Source organism: Corvus hawaiiensis, chromosome 7 (assembly GCF_020740725.1).
Source record: "Corvus hawaiiensis isolate bCorHaw1 chromosome 7, bCorHaw1.pri.cur, whole genome shotgun sequence".
NCBI lineage: Eukaryota > Metazoa > Chordata > Aves > Passeriformes > Corvidae > Corvus > Corvus hawaiiensis.
In genome coordinates this window covers 14,385,370-14,404,238 of record NC_063219.1, presented here as the reverse complement: position 1 = coordinate 14,404,238, position 18,869 = coordinate 14,385,370, and the positions used below count along the sequence as shown (strand labels likewise).

The window sequence follows — 18,869 nt, the reverse complement described above, 5'->3', positions numbered from 1 at the left end:
TACTTATATTACAAAAACCTCTTACAATGGTCTGCTGCTCCTTGGAGAGTTTGGGCAATGAAATGAAACCAGGAATGCAAAACTAAAGATGAAGGACCAAGCAGGTCTAGTCCTCCTCTGTGGCAAACTGCAGCATCTTTGCCCAGCCCATGGCCATCCAGCTGGGTTCTCACTATTTGCTCCTTCTAGGGCCCGACACCATGTGCAGCACTTTCCACACACTTGCCAGGATCACACTTCTGATGCCCCTTCAAACAGCCCTGTCAGACTGGCACAGGTACTGGTCTGGAGGACACCGCTCCATTTGGGTGTAGTTCAGGCATGGAAGGACTAAGCAGGAGAGCCACTGCCAGCAAGGCTCATTCAGTCTGAATCTCAGACAAGAATATCCTACAGTCCTGTCTTAGCTGTACCCGAGTCTGTGACGACAGCACTCTGCACTCTTCCACCACTGCACGTTTTTTGTGGGGACAATCAGGCTGCTCCCACCTGAAGAGCAACTCAGCAGGCACCCATCCCCCTGTGTGCAAACACACCTTTGCAGATAACACTGCTAACATCAGATAATGTCCTTTGAGACACTGGGGCTCTGCTCCACCACATGCTGTTGGGGTGACTGCCGAGGAGAGAACCACTTCATTCTGCACCTCCACCCTGCGGAGCGTTTCTCTGCTGCACAGATCATGACAGTAGGATTATTAGAAGTATGCCATGCACTCAGATAGGCCATTAGCAAGGAACAATCCCCAGGTAAATAATTAGCAAATTACCTGTTTGAAAACAGAAGGAGAAAACTTAATTCTTGATTGTTAAGTCTGGCATCTTTCACATAAAAATTACAGCCAATAAGCAATTTCACAATGCAAGCCTTGCACAGTAATATTTTCCTTTGCCAAGCCATTTTCCCAGAGTAAACAAAAACCTCTGAGAATGCTTATCTTGGTATAAAACCTTGCAAGAAAAATAAACAGAATTATGTCCAAAACGAAAAATAAAATAGCATGTGTTGGTTTTACAACACTGGGCAAGCCATAAAATTTAATACTCCAAGTGCAAGAGGTTGAAGCTCTGTGCTATCATTAGTGTATGTATCCCTTCTGTTGAACACCATCTTCCACTGCAAATCAAGTCCCAAAGAGCTGGTGGTAAAACAAGAGGCAGAAGGAAAAAAGGCTGAATTGTGAAGTATATGTATGATTTGTTCTTATGGCATTAGAGATGACCAAAGTAAAAAGAGGAGTTTCTTTTATAGTTCTGATGTATTTTAAGAATTTTGCACCACAGCCTGCATTTCAATTACAGGACCAGAGTGTAACAATGGATGGGACATGATGCTTAAAACCCACCAGTTTTCCAGACAGGAAGCCTCACACCAGGATGGCCACCTATATAAGACAGGGGGAGTAATGTGGGCTGGGGGGCTGACAAAGCAGCAAAAGAGTTAAAAATAACTGTCTGTCACAGCTGCAGGGACTGCAAACTGGAGCTTTGGACAAGAGAGAACTGCAAGCAACAGTTGGATCCACTGGGATAAGCTGGGATCTAAGACAGCAAAATCTGCAGGCATACAAGGTGATGGTGAAGCCAGCTGTGCTGCCAGGTGTCACAGGGATGCTGAGGTGCATGGGACAATGGACAGCCTGTGAGGTGGCTTCCAAAGTGCATGCAGGCACCAGAATGGAAAGATAACTGAAAGAGAGTATTTTTGTGTCACTCACTGATTCTGAACAGATTGAGTCACATTGAGTCACTGGCTTTTTTCTGCTTATATCCTCCATTATTTTCTGTACAGCTGATACTATATTTAGAGTCACTAGAAGATCCATGCATTGTTTGTCTTCTACATAGCTTAGACCAGCCCAATGGGGATTCTGGCATTGGTTAAGAGCACGAGTCATAAAATCCAGCAAGAAGCAGGAAGAGACAGATAGAAAGCTTGTGGGTAAATATCCTGTGTTACTGAGGGGAAATTAAGGAAAAGAGTGCCTGCAAGTATTCAATTAATTGAGAGTTAAGCTGTCACCCAGCAGCCCTGTTCTCTGTCACCTGGCAAAGGCAGATGGCATCAGTGCTGCCTGTGGGCAAAGTGTGCCCAAAGCCAGGGACATACTCAAAGAGGCGCAGCATGATCTCTGTGAAACACTGCTCCCCATAGCACAGGGCTGTGTGAAAGTAGCCAACATCACAGCAAACCAGGATGAGCAGAACTGGTAGCTTTTAAAGCATTTTTAATGGGAAATGGTGTCTGATAAAGGCATCATCTTTTTGGCATGTCATCACAGAAAATCTGCTAGAGGCAGACAGCTTAGCAGGACAAGCAAAGTATCACAGAAGCTTTACTGAATTTTTCTAAGATTGCTCGTCAAGATCCTCATCTCCAGCCCCTTCGAAAGGGCCAACTGAGACCTTGCCTGATTCTAATTTAATAATTAAGGATATTAGGAATAGCTCTGCCAAGCAAGGTCTCATACTTGGGCAGAGTTGGTAGAGATAAAAGAGACAAGTGAAGAGGACAAGGTTTGACAGGGAACAATTCGGAGTTCTAGGAATCTAATTTTGTTTACCAGAATCTCTTCAGCAACAATTTTAGCTGCAGTCTGAGGGGAAGGAGATGGAGAGGACAAGACAGAAACATTGTATAGAATGAGCAAAATACTGGGGAAAAAAAGGAGGAGAAGAAAACAACCTAAAAGCTATATTAAACAGTAGGACCCAAGGGATAACAGGGGAAAAAAAAAAAAAAAAAAGAGATTATTAGCAGAGGAAACTGGCTGGCTCCACTGAGCAAATGTTGGTTAACAGAAAAATTAAATTCTGCAGGATTAAACAAGGCATGAAACTGGTTGGGGGGAAAAAAAACCAAACAAACCAAACTCAACAAAAACCCAGTAATCACATGCTCTCAGATATAAGTCAAGTGGTTTTACTGACTTGAACACTCAACTGGACTAAAAAAGCTCTTTACTAAAGCAACCATAGCAAATGTATACAAATTGCTGAGAGCACAAATTATAGAAGCATATGCGTTTAAGGAGGTATCCTCTGCTGATGCTGATACTGGTCTCTTGATTCAGGCAGCAAGTTTAAATGCCTGCAGCCACATGCAACAGGAGCATGCAGAGAAGAACCCCATGTGTCTTGGATTTCACCCATCCATATCCTTCTAGGCACTTAAAGAATCACCCCTTAAACCTCTCTAGCCATCCAGCTGGGTTCTTCCTAATGGGGTGATGGCAAAGAACATTTTTCCCTAGCAAATGGAAAATAAAATCCAACAAAGGTTATTTTGAAGGCCTGCCTAAAACTGGTTGAAAGAACTTTTACGCCCCTGGAACTCAGGCAGCTCTCCTATCACTGAAAAGGATTGGCACCACCATGGAGAGATACACAGAAGCTGTAACCATGTACCACATGTCCCGTTTGGAAATGGCAACAACAGTCACTTTGGGAAATATCTGTGAACAATCCAGGGTCTGGTTCTGCACAAATTCCACTGGCACAAATGTGGACCAGCTCTGCCAATGTGGCAGTATTATAACTGAGAGTCACAGCTTGAAATCAAACCTTGGCAGAGTACTGGCCCAGATCTGACATAAATCAGCCTCTCTGTTCTTGCTGATGCTTTGGCACAAGCCGGCTGAGGAAGAGTTGTTGCTACCTCTTCAGCTGGAGTTTGGACCCAATGCATTCCTTCCTGAGTGCTGCCACTCTCAGCACATGCAAAGCCTTGGTGCAAGAAAGCCACAGCTTGAGGAGAAAGGTTTCAACACACTTAAAACCCTAGAAAAAACAGAATTTTTTTTCATCTGCAAAGTTCTTTTTAACATGAGCTGTACACTGTTATGCTGTAGATGCTCTGATGAAGAACTAGACAGACAGGGGAGGGTGCCACATCAGATGCCAGCTGTGCTCCATGCAAGCCTTTGCTCTCCCTGGGGTCACAGCACAGGCTCATGGCGCTGGTCTGTAGCTGGGAAGACCCTCTCCCTTCCCTCTCACCAGAGCACTTTCTCTTCTGCTGCAAAGGGCCATCACTACATCTAGCACAGTTTCAATAGGGAAGCTGGAAGTGTTTGAAGTCCATGACACCTTCCCAGGAAACATGGGTTTGCTGAACACAAGGGAGCTGTGAAAAGCACTGTTCAATGTGACAGCATTTAAGGCTGTATCAGCTGCTGAGCCAGCATCAGCTGCCTGGCAGGCACCACAGTAGGGCCCCACAAATCAGATTTGCAGGAGTGCCCTTGGGCTGGCTGATTACAAGGGGGTTTTTCCACCAAGAGTTGCACAGTATGAAAGTAAACACTTTGAAACTGGCAGGAACCTGAAGCTGGTGCAGTAGCTGAGCAGAAACCATCAGAGCCAGACTGAGTTTATGTTGCAGGACTTTCCTCCACACTAGTGGATATGCTGGCCATCACAAATGAGATGTGAGGGGTGAACAAGACATGAGTCTCTTAGATGTCCTTAGGACATCTGTCAAGGGAGGTATTGGATGCAGACACACCTTCTGAAGCACTGTTCCCCCATGGAAGCACAAGAATTCACCTGAATATCAAAACTACTTGGCTTTCAGGGACATTTTTAGCACAGTACTTCAATGTTTTTTCTAGATTCAGTGGCACCAGGACTCTTCACTGGCACGTTCCACAATTTATAAACTAGCAATAACAGTAAGACAAGGCAGCCATTCCTGGGCTGAATCTCATGCCAGCAAACATGATAATCACCTCTTAGCCCCTTAAAACAAGCATCCTGTGCCTCTAGTTCAGGCCTGAAAGCTGCAGAGTACCAGCCCCGTGCTTGGGCATACAGGCTCCAAGGGACACTGTGGAAGATGGCTTCCATTATTTCCCGCAGATGGGACAATTGCCTGTAACTATGCTGGGAAAGAGAGAGGTTGCCCTCACCTCTGCAGGAAGCCAGCTCCCAAATTTAATGAAGGTTTCTCCTTCCAATTGCTTCATTGAATACCAGAGCAACACTTGCTCTTGTAACAAAATGTCACTTGCTTTTCAAGTACAGACTAAATGAGCTTTCTTGAGAAAATAATTGCCTGCTATTAAAAAGCTGCTGTTGGAACTTGAGAGGACTATTAAAACACAAAGAGAAATGTACCACATTCTTCCTGAATTGATACTTCAAACAAAACCTATTTTTGTTTTGAAATGTGGCACTAGAACAATGACCAGTTGCTTTTGTAAAGTTTCAGACTGAGAGCCATGCAATCATTTTCTAAGAGCAGCATTTCTGTGTTGTTCATGAAAATAGTGGGGAAAAAACTCCACAGGTCAATCAGTCTCTGCCTTAGTCAGCAGAGGAGTCTCAACCCATCTCTCATCAAGTCCACGCTGAGGAATGTCCAGCTCAGGACCAGAGTGGACATTTCTGCTTCTGCCAGGGAGTCAACTTACTGTTGCAGTTTTATTAACAGTAAGTTAACAGATTTTAAACAATTATTTTCTCCATAAGAATCAATTCCTCCTCTGGCCATTTTGAGTGCTTCATGAGATGGAGCACTTTGAAGGATCAGCTTTTTAATACCCACATGCACAGCCAGAATTGCATCAGTAACAGCCCAGAACTGTCTCATCACTATTACCCTAGTGTCCAATTGCCTCAGGCCCATAACCTTGAGAATTTCCTAGAAAGGACAAGTTTGGGATAGATTTTCCCAAGCCATATTGCGCTGAACTTACGCTGCTGCACTCTCCTTTTGACTTTAAGCATCTGTTCTGTCATCGCTCTGTCTTGATAAAGGTTTGGATGCGACACTTTCAGTGTACTCCCATCTCCCAGGAATACAAGGTATTAAAGCACAATTTCATCTTGGCCACAAAACCTTTGCAGCACATGTTGGCATGAAAGACTACACCACTCACTGACACTACTTACCCCTCGGCCTGAATTACAACCTGATACTGTGAAATGCTGCCCTAATTACGCTGTCTACAATAGCTGGGCCGCTGTTCATTAAAAGAGAAGTCAAGTTACTGAATCTCTCTCTCATCAATCTCTGCTGGTTGTTATTCCGATGACCAGCTCAGCATTGAGACTGCTAATGAAAAACAGAACCTGGGAGATGGTCTCACCAAGGACACAACGGCTCCCTCGCAAGTCACAACCTCAGACACACCGGAGATGGAGACAAGCAAAGCAAACATCAGTGGAAGCACAAAACCCTCATGTCAGAAAGCAGAGGCGAAAGACTTCCCAAAACAAATGGTGAGAGGGAGATGCAGCAGCCATCTACTTACTTTGAAGTGTCTAAGGCGTAGTTCTGTCTAAGGAGAGGACATCCTTCAAGCTACTGTGGAAAAGCCATGCTGGGAGCTGAACCCTGGCACTGGAAGGGCAGTGCCAGCCAAGGCAGTCCTGTTGGCACCAGCTGCAGCAGGGTGGCACAAACAGCAGCTGTGTCCAAACCAGGCAATGGTGATTCCCAGTGTCTGACCAATGTAGGTCACATCCATGCCTTGGGCTGGCAAGCCTGCCCCAAGAGCTGACCAGAGCCACATAGCACCTAAGCAACCATCATTTCTCATCCACGTGCTACTCATCAAAATAACGCCAAACTCCAACTTAACCAGTTTTGTTGATGAAGCAGGTATGTATTTTTTAAATCTCAGAAAACATAACAACATACATGAGAAAATTCTATTCTATACCCCTTAAATGATACTTCCTCAAACCAGAAAACAGGATGAAGAGGATCTGGTCTCCAGACCAGTGATCCAGAGCTAGAAAGCACTTTAATTAGAATCAGGACTGAGACTGAAGACCCCGGGGTTGTTTGCAAAACTAATTAGCTAATGTCATTAGAAAGCAACAGAGAATAAGCAAGAGCCAACTCAGACTCTACAGCAATCTAAGCTAAGGACAGTTTAATAACTGTACTTACGATATGTTTTAAATGAAAAAAAAAATCACTTTATGGAGTAGATTTCATCCTGGGCAATATCCATACATCTTGGACTTGGCAAAATGGCTTGCAGAAGAGGGTTTCATCATAATAAACACAGCTACTTCACAGCAAGATTTATTAATACATCCAAAAGAAAGAAAGAAAATCATTTTGTCACACTATATACAGATAATACATACAGTGTTTTATACACATATTACATCAGTTTTTACACAAGAAAAATATACATAAAAATGTAAACTTTTGTATACAAAAACCCTTAAACAAATTAAACAAGGACCAGATAACAAAAGGAGACCAATCTATTATCATTTAATTGATTTTTTTTTAAAATGGTAATACAGTACATTCATTGAGAAGTATGAGGAACATGTCAGCCAACCTTTCCTATTTAAAGGGAAAGTACAAACACAAGCTTTCCTCCCCGCCCCTGGAATGCTGTCCGTGAGCCTCCAGCACTAGAAGCAGCGGTGCGAGTTGCCATTGCTGCCAGGGACCCTGAAGGAAGGGACCCTTCTTCTTGGGCACCTCCATGCACCACTCTCCAAAAGCGACACGTCCACAGAAGCAACCTGGGCTGGGCTGTTTGTGCGTATTAGCCAGTCTTCCAGCTAATACCATGAGACGGGACGCGGCAGTGCCCGTTTGTATGTTCCCTTTAAGCAGTCATTAAGTGGATTAGCGTTGCTGGAGGAAGTTGCTTATTTTCCCAATGTATGGTATGCTGAACACATGTGTCAGGGATGAGAGGGAGGAAGGAAGGGGTGTAAGAGACTGCTAATCCTTGCTACCATGCAGTTACTTCAAAATCAGGTACGTTTGCAAGCTACAATTCACTGGTTCAAAATACACTGCCTCACCTTTGCTTTCCCACTGCAACTTGTTTACATTTTAAACTCTAGTGACCGAACAACTGTATGAGGCTCTTTGTTACAAGGCTGTTTCTGATATCAAAGCATGATCAAGCTACCTTTAAAATGACACCAAACACAAACTTCTCGGAGACAGCCTTAAAAAGAGAGAGCATTCCCTCTAAGCACTTCAGATTGTCCATTTGCCACCTTCTTTTATTAAGTCTAGGATAAATATATTTACCCTTAACTGCAAAAAGGATATTGGTTGAGCTTCTGACATCTGTTTTGCTCCACTTGCACATAAACATTTTTGGGAATTGGAGGGAAAAAAACCCAAAAAACAAATCCACAACAATAAACCCGAATTTTAAAACCTCAGGCATAAAATAAGAAGGGAATTATTTAACGTGTTGGTGAAAAAACAATTGCAGAAACTTGAACTTGTTGGAAACAAACAGACGATAGATTCCAATGAAGGCTCCTCACATTAAATAAGTTAGACGGGTTACAGACATCTTCAATAAAAACATCCATCCTCCACAAAGTATGTTAAAATGAAACACAATAGTGATGCACTGGTATTTCTCCTAAAAAGGACAGAAGGACATGAAATCTCCTTAGTGATATCAGTACTATTGAATGTAGGAGGTGAACAATGATTTACAAAAGTAATGAGGGAAAAAGAAAATCATGAATCATTAATTATAATTGGACAAAAGGGGATGGGGCAGAATGCAATTACTGTATGCCTCAGAAACACCTGAAAGAAATAAATACTTAGAAACTTGTGTTTCCATTTCTTTCACCTAAACAATGGTGGAAATAAGGGCTTGTCTGCTTGCTTTTGTTTTATTGTTTCCTTTTGTTTCTTTTCTTTTTTAAAATAACAACCCTTCTAGTAAAAATTCAAAAGACAATCACAAATGGCTTTAGATAATTAAAAGTCTCCTTTTTAAAATAAAACTTTGATAACACATTTCTCCATTTCTTCTATATAATGCAGCTTCAGTGAAAATAAGTAGTAAGGGACAGCAATTTGCAAAAAAAAGTGTGGAAAAAAATTGCCAACCAAGGTTCGTAACATATACACATGTATATGCAGGACATCTACACTCTATATACATATTTAATATATGTATGCATGAGTATATATCAGGAGATAACCAACAGGTACATTCTCCACATACATAAACTGAAACAGCATAATAGGTGTGTGCATATCAATCTATATGACACACAGGCAGTACACAGACATACCCATACACACGCCCCAACACATGTATCATAGAAATCGTGTGTGATTGCATGAAAGCGCCGATGGAACGGTACACCAGTTACCTTTTTCTAACAGAAATGCAAGGAAGACAAAATTCCATGGCTGAATTGTGGCCAAGAAAAGTTGTGTCATAGCCATATTGAAAACATGGAATCCAGTATGGCTCAATGACAGAACTGGAGCAGCATTCTCCTCTGAAACTGAAGCCTAAGTTACACAGCACTTCAGTGTGACTGAGCAGGTTGCTGACAGCTGCATTCTGCTAAAAGGATATAGAAGCTCCATTTAGCCAGAAAACAGAAAATAAAACAATTAAGCCCACAATTTACTTGCATAAGCAAGATCACCCAATACACAATTAGATGCAAAGTGCTAGCATGTTAATGATCAATTCTGCACTCCATTTTAAAATCTGTTTTATGGTAAAGTGTAACAAACTGTGTTTCTTTTGATATGTTTGATGACAACCCCATTGCTCAGAACAGAGCACAGGGCTGCGTTCTGCTTACTGCCTGTGTTACGGGAAACACAAACCAAACTTCTTTTCTGTCCCTAGCGTTGAAAATTGGAAGGTAATATTTGGTGCAATTTTCTCATTTTGACCACTTAAATATGATGCTGGGTTAACCTTTTAATATGCTAGGAAGCTTTGCATCAGGTTCCATGAAAAGTTTGTATTCATCTGCAAATCAGTCACAGTCCTACTGAATCACAATTGAAGCTGGGGAAGTTTGCATAAATTCAAGCAGGTGCTCAGGGCCCAATTCAGCTACCACTCCAGTCACCGAGAGAATTTCCCTAATGCATAAGCAGAGCTGGATTGGGCCATTAAAGCTGATTGCTGCTAGCAAGAGAAACTGCAGAGATGCAGGGACAAGGAGGAGCTGGAATGGAGGCAATGGAGCAGAGAAGCACAAGAAGTTGGCATTGAAAGAGGCCTCAATGAGACTAAATATAAAACAAAAGCAGAGACATAGCAACGAAACTCCACTGTGAGGGCTGAGGTAACAAACCAATGGTGACCAAGCTCAGATCAGTCTCCGAGTCGTCCAGACCCCTCAGAAGAATTTAAAACAACTTGTCTGGCACAAGTGCTTACCTGTTACACATATGTTATGTGGACAGTCCCTCTCTAGCTCACACACTTACTCATGTTACAGCTAATGTACAGGTGTGTGATACAAGGTATATTCCATCTATAAATCTGTATGCATGTATATATAGATTTAGATTGATTGTATTCATACATATTTATTGTACATCATGAGGGCAAGTCCACATTCAGCAAAATGCTACCATTATCTCATATACAGATATATCTCTCTGTACAGGTATACATAAAAATGGGTCTATTCTCCTCCATAAAGCCATAAAGATTTATGCTCCTAATTCCCATTACCACCAAATAAGCAGAAGAAAAGGCCTCTGACAACTTCTACCTCCCTACCCTTTTGCCTGTATGCATATGTGCCAGAAACAAATTGTGGAGAGAAGGAAAGGGGGGGGATGCCTGGGGGGAGTATCAACATAATGACATGGAGGGGAATTTAAAAAAAAAAAATTCTAAAAGAATTTCAAATTTCTGTTCAATACTGGAAGCTCTGTTTTTCTAAAAAGGTTTTTAAAGTCACAAGGATCATCATACTTAAAAGTGATACTGTATGAATAAATAACAATTAGGTTACTTTCTCCAGCCTAAACAGAACAGTCTGAAGAGTGAGCCAATCCACAAGCATGTTTCTGACTTCTCACAATTTCAAGTGAGAGCTCCTGTAAAGAAATCTTCCTTCTCCAATTATGAAAAAAAGGTAAGTGGTCACAATCAAATTCAGAATTTCACAGCCTACGTGAAACTCCCTTGACTGAATGCGTGTTTTGTTCTGCAATCCCACAACAGCAATTTTGTGGCAAAATTGATACACACAAAGATCCTCAGAAGAGAAAAAAAATCTACTTTGAAGACAAGATCCCTTTATGGAATGGAGACCACTCCACAAACAGTACCCCTTAAAATCTAATTGGAAAACCCAAGTACACAGATTGACAACATTTTCCAAGTCAGACCATAGGAGATTAGGGTATTAATCTGCAAAGATACAGCAATTCTCATGCCTCTCCATCCCACTGAATGCAAACCCCCCATTCAGTTTCTCCTGAAAAAACTCATTTCTTCCATCGCTCCTCCTCCCCGATTTGTTTTATTTAAAGGCTGTCTTTGGGAGCTTGGTATTTTCATGGCATTTTAAACAGGGCTCAAAGCAACTCATTTGAAAAACAGTAAAATTGACATGATATCAGAGTTAGCCTTATAACAGAAGATTATATAGTAGAGAGTTTCAGTTATTTATACAACAGTGAGGACATAACAACCCCCTACTAAATAATCACATTTCTACAATACATTCCATCACCTCTTGACTACTTTTCTCTTTACAAAACTATGACCTACATACAATATACACATTCGTATCACACATACATCCCCCCCCAATGCATATTTTTTGTGTGTATATATAATACATACATGCACACAAGCAGTCTAATTCTATTTATAAGTCACAGTGGGAATTCCTTTGTGAGGAAAGGAGGGGAAAATTCCTGAATAAGACACTGCAGATTCCTAATGTTCCAACTTTTCAAATTCCAACTCACAGAGCTAACTGGAAATAAATACATTTAAAAAAAGAAAAGGTCTTACAAACTTGGTTCACAACTCCCAGCTACAGTAGTTGGATTTTTAAATTTGATCTATTTACCCTGTAACTAAATTTCTAATCATAGGTACAAACCACGGATAAATTATTGCAGAATGTAACACTCAAAATTTAAAAAGAGTTATAGGAACAGTAATATAAGGGTTAAAAAGAGTTCTATACTTGTTGATACAGGATACCATTTTATTTTATTTATATATATATATCTATATATAGATATAGATATCTGCAAGGTAGCAAAGAATAGCTGTACACCTTGACACGGCAAAGATCCAGTGTAAAAAGGTGCTTCACTAGTTTGTTTTTCCAAAAAAGCTTGTATATAATTTTATAGCTATTAAAAACACATATGCAACATAATTCATTACACTCAATACAGCTTTAGTATAAAACTTATAATTTATGAGGTGATGTTAATAGCATAAATTAATATACCATTTCTCTTAAAATCTACAATAAGTATTCTGAAAGCTCATTGGGGAAGGGTATCTTTAAATAAAAAGTTTAAAGCTGAGCGTGATGAAAAAGATTCTGTATGTTGAACTTGAGATGAGAGCCCCGAGAAGAGAAAGAGTCCGTAAGCCAGACACCGTTGACTATAAAACTGAACAAAGATTTCTCCTTCTTGCACTCTCACTTGGGTGACGCTCTACCTTAAATTATTATTTACTTTTAAAACTATTTACTTTTTTCTCTTTTTTCCTGGTTTTTTTTTTCTTTTTTTTTTTTTTCTTTTTTTTTTTTTTGTTAACTGCCCTTATTTCCACAAGGAATCCCTGAGACATACCCAAAACTGTACAGTGAAGTTCATCACTGTTCAGAGAAACTGGTTCAACCCCTTCTGGTAGGATGTAGCTATTTTGCATGAGAATCAAAATGTCTATCACTTCAGAATGAATCTATTTGCACCAGAACCAACTACACTGTTTAAGATGCAGGTTAGAGAGTCATTTCAGGGTAAATCAGTCCACTCCAAGGTAGAAGCCAATGCCATCGCAGTTAGCTACATCAGAGCAATCTGCACCAAAGTTAAAGTTTTCCAGAGGATATCTGGGAACATTACCTATCCAGAGTTCATCTCCATGGGCACCAGCTGACAACAACAGAAAGCAGGTTAAACATTAGCATTACCGGACCAAGTTCAACATGCCTACGTGCTCAACACACTGGTAACTCTGGACATCTCACTGTGTCTGTGTTTGGGGGACTAGCAAGAGGAAGAGTAGGTAGAATGCATTTTTCTACAGCAAGTTAAGTACAGTTTTATGGGCAAAAGCTGAAGTTTCATCCTACTCACTTCCAGACCAAATTCTATAACCTAGAGTAGACTGAAAAGGTGCCAACACTTACTTCAAGGAAACAGATAAAGAAAGCCTTCTCCCAACTATTGCTGTCAACTTACAGCCATGCCCACTTTGTCCTTTCATGCTTCCACTACATCACCTCATTCCACAGTAGCTAGAGAAGGAGCAGAGTAAAACGGGAAAGCAAAGAACCACCTTAAGAAGTACCAGCACAGCAAAGGGAAAATAGTCACTAATTTTTGGGGTTTTTTTTTAAAAATAGGCTGAAGTCACGAGTGAGAAAATTGTTTTAAGACGCATCTTTTCTAACTCCTTCTCCTCCTGAAACTTTTCTTTCCAACAGTAGTGCTCGTTTTAAAGACAAGACTGAAACCTTAACTGATAAGTTAACTGGTCTCTTATGACCAGACCTCTCCTTAAGTCCCAAGTTTAGTGAACACCAATACAGATTTTTGTCACCAACCCTCCTTACATTTATTTGGGCTTGAGCATATTAAGAAAGAGTAATTTAGATACTAATTTGTGACTTTCTACTGATACACATCTCAAAAGAAGAGGAACTTCTGAGAAGGTAAATTCTTGCTAAAAATGCCTGTATATTCATTGCTAGCGTGTGCACTCCTGTGATCAATGTTGTACCCTCAGCATCTAGTTCATGACATATTAGCATGCTGTGAAACATCTCCCTACTCACTGATCTGAGAAATACTTTGATCTATTGCACTGTCATTCTAGCATCCAAACTGTTTTGAATTGCAGGAATCTCTCCTCCTTTTCATTTTGCAGTCACATTCGCTCAGAACCACGGAAGACTTACCAGCTGGCATAATTTACATTGGAGAAGTGTCTGAGAATGGGAAAATAGAAGCAAGAAAGATGAAGAATGTAGAGTGGAAGGAAATAAAGGAGGTACAAGATGTAGCCCACAAATCCCCATCATTAAATGTTACCCAAAACATCAGAAAGACCTTGTGACCAGAAGGTGAAAAAGACTTAAAGATCTGGCCAGCGCACTAGCCCCAAACTATTCCTTCAGTTACTATTTCTACCACCACTGGACCTTGCAAGAAGTCTGCCCAGGAGACTCCTTCACACGTAAAAATACAAAAGAAAAAATACACCAGTTCCACCAGGGAAGCTGTCCGGACAGCCACACAAATGTCGCACTGCCGAAGATCACTGCAGGTAACTCTTCTATTGTTTGTCAGCTGAAAGCACCTCCTGCCACCATCCTGCGCCCCGCAGCTCTTGAAAGGTTAACTGCAGGTAGATGACTCTTCTAAAATTTTTTCCCTCCTCTCTGCCCAAAGGCTCATACTGTTGGAGAATTCATGAGTGGATTTAGCTCACTGCAGCACAAAGATGGGGAGACCAAATTCTATAACCTAGAGTAGACTGAAAAGGTGCCAACACTTACTTCAAGGAAACAGATAAAGAAAGCCTTCTCCAACTATTGCTGTCAACTTACAGCCATGCCCACTTTGTCCTTTCATGCTTCCACTACATCACCTCATTCCACAGTAGCTAGAGAAGGAGCAGAGTAAAAGGCCCTTGGAGGCCCAACAATGCCTACAGGGAAATGCAGCAGCAAGGAGGCTGCAGGAGCTCAGGGAGCAGCCGGAGCTCAGAAGCAGCCTAAGTAGCCACCAGGGCCAGCTTCTCAGGGAAGAAAACTGCCCACTGTTTATTGTACACCTCTAAGGGACTCTCCCGGCAAGTAGATTCAATCCCAGACTGTATTTAGATGTGGTTACAGCAAAACAAAGCTTCAAACTGAATTTGGCTACTGGCTTGCAGGTTCAATCCTAGGTCTTTCGTCTTGGCCATGCCCTAAAGCCAGCAGCAGCTCACAACAGAATATCCTAATTTTTCAATACTCATCTTCCTTTTATAAAAAAAATAAAATAAAAAGCCACTTCCCTTGGCTTCTCTTTGCTATTAGGTACAATTCCCCTTTGACAATTTATTTTCTCTGATTTTTGCCTAGCAGGCAATAAGCTTCTCAGGGCTTTCAGTGCTTTCAAAATGAGAACTGCAAATCCCCATTTTCAGTTGGAAATCTAGCTGTTGCCATTTTCTCCACAGTGCCTGAGGCAGACCTGCAACTGTGCTACCTCTCAGCATTACCAATTTAAAGCCTTTATGCTCAACCATAGAGAGAAGCATGCTACTAATGAGAAGGGATCTAAGCAAGAACCTGGAGGAACTGGAAAGCAGGAGGAGACAAAATGATGCGTCTTTTCCTGTATCATAATTATGAAGCCAAAGAACAAATCAACTTTGAGGTATCTAAGTACATATGGTTCCCCTCAAAGCTGGTGTAAAGTCTTCCTAGGTGAAACGAAACGTCATACACACCAGGAGAGCATGAAGCTATTCCTGATAAGCCTCTACACTATCAAAATTTATCTTGTGTTAAGTACTTTTGTACAGAGACTGAGGTGCTATTATTGCCAAAATTATGTAGATGATATTCTATTCGATGTCTAATTTTTTTCATTCTTTAAAACTCCAATCTTATGTAAAGAAATTAACTTTTAGGTTCAACTAGCCTTATTCCATTTCTCAACACATAATGGGCACAACAGGTATTGAGCATCTGAAATTGCTACACTGGCTCTTTGGTGAAGGGCTGGTGAAGAGTGCTAACTGCTGTAAGAGCTGATACTCAAAAACATTTGTGAGGGAGCATGGATTCTACTCAGGAACCACATAAATAACAGCCTCAAGGACTACCTTAACCAGGCCAGCAGTATTTCCCAGAGGAAGAGGTGTGACGTTTCTCTGACTACACCCACCTCTCAACTGGATCTCTCGCATCCAACAGTAAGACACTGATGCACTGAAGTCAACAGGTTGTGCGGGTGTAGAAACCCACCTGGAATGATCTACCTTGTAAAGCTAAGATCAAGACCCGTAACTGCTTGGTAGCCATGTAACCATGAAATTGGTGGCAGTGAAAAAATGAGAGGTGAACCAGGAAAAGGCAAGAGTGGTGGCCCGTTTTAGAACACTGTGGCAGACAGGACAGAGGGATTCCTATTTCAGCTGTATACAAACTGAAGTTTATTTTTGAAAGTGCAGCTTTATTGCAAACTTAGTTTGCTCATTGAAAAATGTTACGCAGTCACTTTTCAGGGAAGAGTCATCAAGCGATACAAAAATTGCAACCTCGGTGGGGGAAGGGACTTGATATCCTAAGCTACTTCAAAGAAACGCAGGTACATAAAGGCCATTGATTTCAAATGGGAATCATGGACCTGCATAGCTCTGACAGCTTTTGAAATTCCCTGTCTAAATCAATGCACAGATTAGGAGCTGGATTCTGTTCTGAGTTAGACCAGTACAAACTCACCGTGACCTTAGACCGGAAAGCTCCTCTGTAATTTATACCAACGCAACCAAGCAGAACTTGGCTCTCAGTTCCTATCCTCTCTTCCCCCCAGCATTTGCCAAGAAAGAGAAATATGATGTGGGGCAAATATACTCTGCACTAGCTGCAGCTTCATTAGAAGTTTGATGGGCACAAGAAGCATTTCAAGACCAAAGCCCTGAAACCAATACACAGAAATTAACACCCTCTAAAATTACATGAATACACAAGCAGATTAAAGAATTAACCATTTGGTATACTAGTTCTCCACTCTTTTTCAGTCAGACATCCCAGCATATCGAAGAAGGTATATGAACACAACGAAAATCATCTGCAAATCAAACAGTTGCCTCCTCAACAAAGTATGGGTAACATAATACAAAAATAAATAAAAGCCTTGTCAGATTTGCCTCATTCACAATATCACTGGGCATTCCTCAATCAGCAGGACAATCACAAGCAGGATTTCATAGGCTTCAATTAAACTTTTTATGTGATTTAAAAACATTTAAGTGTTACAAACATATTTAAATCACCACTTAAAAATATTCGGCTTATATTATTAAGATCTATTTTACCATGTATGAAATAATGACTTCATAACAACAGAAGCATGAAAATAATTTTTGTTTCTTCCACCCACATACACTTGCAATTTCAGAAAAGGACATATGCATTATCCATACTCCTTTATATTTAAAGAGGACAGATCAGTCAAGAAAAGAGGAATAGTGTGATTGCTACAATAGTAAAAAGACACAAGACCTATCCCATTTAAACTCTGTTTCTTAGGAAGATGGAAGGAGAGGATTGGTGTGTGCCTGACTGCTAACGAAATGAATTTCTATAGCAACTAAATTCCATTCAGTGATCCTTTGCTCATAAAGTTTATTAGGCCTCCCTATTACATGTGCTTGGTTCTCTTAAATTCCTGAAATAGACCAGAATACACGCAGGTAGGACTTTTTACTGTAAGGTAGAATAAAATCCATCATCTACAGTACAAGACTGAAATGTAGAATTTTCTATTTTCTCTCATCTGCATCTCTGAAACAAACCAAGAAGAGTAGAGACTTATATTAAACAGGAGCTACTTTTACAGTCAAAGTCAGAGTACAGTAGCAAGTGTGAGCCCTATAGAGTCATAAGCAAATTCCTTCTTGATAAGGAGATGCAAGTAGACACCTCAGAATTTCTGCTGCTATAACCTCTTGGTTTAAAAAACAAATTATTAAAAAATAATAATTATTTTTAAAAATCTAAAACCTAGCTGACTCCTTTCTTTAGGAACTGGAACTACTACCAAAGAGTGAATACTATCGTTAGCAGGTGATCAGTACAAACAAAACCATCCTGCAGACAGAAGGAATTCTCACCCATTTTGCTTTAGTGATTTCTCTTTTGGCTAGCCATGACTGCTGATAGGTACCTGCTAGTTCCTTACATACATTCCACTTCCCAAACAGAGCATCAAACCCTACAAGTGTTGAAAAAACTATATGGCTCCCAGGGAATTAAAAACTATCCAAGAAAGTCTCACTAGTTAAACATATTGTGAGAAATGCATCCATTTGAAACTTGCAATGGATCTGACCTAGACTTGTGTGGATGGGCAGAAAACCAACCTAATTCTTCCTGTTTCAGCTGGGAAATTCCTGTCAGTCTGTCAGGCAAAGAGTTCTGGACAAAGACACACTTGAAAAGGCAAATCATCAATGCTACAAGGCCACAGTAATTCAGCAAGGAAGGGAATTTCTCACAGGAATCTTCACTAATCCATGATCTATATTTCAATCCTTCTGTTTATCCTTCTTTTTTTTTTTTCCTGGGCTAACTTCATATCAGTCTTCAAATCTATGGGCAACCAGACAACTGATCCCTTTGCTACTCAATGAACTAAAAATCATGATAATAAAAAAAACCAAAAATCAGCATGCAGTAAGAACAGTGACCAGTTCTGGAAGGGGACAACTCCCACTTCTTCACCAAAAGAAGAAAAGGAATTGCTGCTCCCTGCACCCCAAACGGACACACGCACACAGAGGAGGTCAAGAGACTATTTCAAGAAACTGCCAAACTCATCCTTGAATCATGATCTTGATTTAGGACTTCAGTGCACCATTCTCAAATCAATGTGTGCAGCCAAGTTTTCCATGCCAGATGCTACCTTTGGAAAAAGAGTAAATTAAAAAAAAAAAAAAATAATAAATCAAGAGACTTCTGCCCACTGGAAAACTTTCTACCAGATGCTAATGGGATGGCAAGCACTGATCCAAACCCTAGGGAACAGTAACATGCATCAATGATCTGAGGTATCTTCCCATTTCTAGGTCTTACTGCTAAGATCAATTACATCCAGTAACTGTGCTGTATCCTTAAGGAATTATTGGGGAACAGTGAACCTGCCTGCAATAAATGAGCAC

At 40.8% G+C, this 18,869-nt stretch overlaps 1 protein-coding gene across 5 annotated transcripts in view; it reads right to left on the bottom strand.

Moving 5' to 3' along the window:
• Positions 1-6,587: 6,587 nt before the first annotated feature.
• INO80D (INO80 complex subunit D) overlaps positions 6,588-18,869 on the bottom strand; it is a 46,471-nt gene continuing 34,189 nt past the window's right edge. For 3 of the 5 annotated variants that reach the window (XM_048309784.1, XM_048309786.1, XM_048309785.1), the window contains one exon: positions 6,588-18,613. The gene's annotated coding sequence lies outside the window, so the exon portion shown is untranslated. The remainder of the gene's footprint in view (positions 18,614-18,869) is intronic. The other 2 variants (XR_007204814.1, XM_048309787.1) reach the window with 2 other exon arrangements.